Genomic DNA, 1,408 nt, shown 5'->3' with positions numbered 1-1,408 from the left:
ATACTTACTTGGTGTCGAGGTCAACCGTGATCAACGAGGCGGTTCCTCCAGGACGAGACTGTGCCATTGCACATCGGGACGGTTGACCCCTGCGAGTATCCCTAATGAGGATATCTCGGACACGTAATTTTTGGTAGCTGGGACTGCGTACGCGCTGTCCCTTATAAACTAATTAACCATTATGAACTGTATTGAGGAGGTTATGATAGTTAGTACTATACTCTCGTATTTGTCTATGATAATTTCTCAATAGTGTTTATTATCCATTATGTATGATGTCAAAAATGTACTAACTTTTAAATATTTATTTTAAGATCAAAATCATTTTACTCAAAAATTAACTTGCACTACTTTTGTTCTAACCCTATGGAATATATAAAATGCAATAAAATTCACAAGAATGTATTTAAGAGTCTTCATATTGCTAATATAAAATGTTAATTTTAAAATATTTTCATGATAAGTATTCTTAGCAAAAATAGCTATGGAAATAGTTAATTTCTAAAATCTAAAAAAATTCAATTTTGTAACGGTTTTACATTAGCACGAAATTCTCAGTAATGACTATAAATAAGACTAAAATATTACTTAAAATGTTCAAACTGATATCTAATATAAACTAATACTATGGTTTTTACTACCATTGAGTTTAGTATTCCGTTATTTACAGTCCAAAAAAAATTATGTTATTGTATTAAATTTAATTATAATTTTTACGGAAAAGAAACGCCTTTGGTCAATTTTTGACCTTGAATTACTTGACTTGAAATACTACCGTTCCAAGACAACTTTAACTTTTAGTAGTGAGTCAAAGTGAATACAAGTTAAGCTAGTTTTAGAGATATTTGTTGGAAATGTAAAATTTGACATTACTTTAAGTAATTAAAATGCAATAGATAACAAGTTATTATCAAGTACGAAGCGTCATATATTTGATTTCTTTGTAATAATATGATTTGATTATCCTATTTAAAATCATAATTATGCATACAATTATTCAAACAATATCAATGTTTACTTTCGAAACATTAACGATTAAACACTAAGTAATTATTTACCACGTGCTCCAAAGAATTAATTATATATGAAATAAAGGTAATTTAAATAATGGATAAATATCGTGTTAATTCATATGCTTAATTATTTAAATTTAATTCAATAATCATTTCCATCTAGTTACTATTAGTCAAACAATATTTATAAAGGCAATCTAAAACATTTTTTCATGCTAATCGTCCATCAGCACAGTTAACGTACTCATTTGAAAAAAAGCTCTTGGCATTGACGTAATACCTCTACTATGATTCACCTATTACATGGAATACAGTTATGTATCTTACAACTGCTGGTTATTTATTCAAGTCTTGTGAGATTTGCTTGTTACGTACTGTACAGCTAATATACGAGT

General features: G+C 28.2%; 1 non-coding gene across 1 annotated transcript; it reads left to right on the top strand.

Annotated features, from left to right (window-relative positions):
- On the top strand, window positions 1–163 carry LOC126906437 (U1 spliceosomal RNA). The gene has a single exon (XR_007704253.1). It is a non-coding gene; the product is annotated as a U1 spliceosomal RNA (small nuclear RNA).
- The last annotated feature ends 1,245 nt before the right edge of the window (window positions 164–1,408 follow it).

This window comes from Daktulosphaira vitifoliae, unplaced genomic scaffold (assembly GCF_025091365.1).
Source record: "Daktulosphaira vitifoliae isolate Bord-2020 unplaced genomic scaffold, ASM2509136v1 Scaffold_4, whole genome shotgun sequence".
Classification (NCBI taxonomy): Eukaryota; Metazoa; Arthropoda; class Insecta; order Hemiptera; family Phylloxeridae; genus Daktulosphaira; species Daktulosphaira vitifoliae.
The sequence above is the reverse complement of the archived record's forward strand: the minus strand, read 5'-3'. Positions and strand labels throughout refer to the sequence as shown.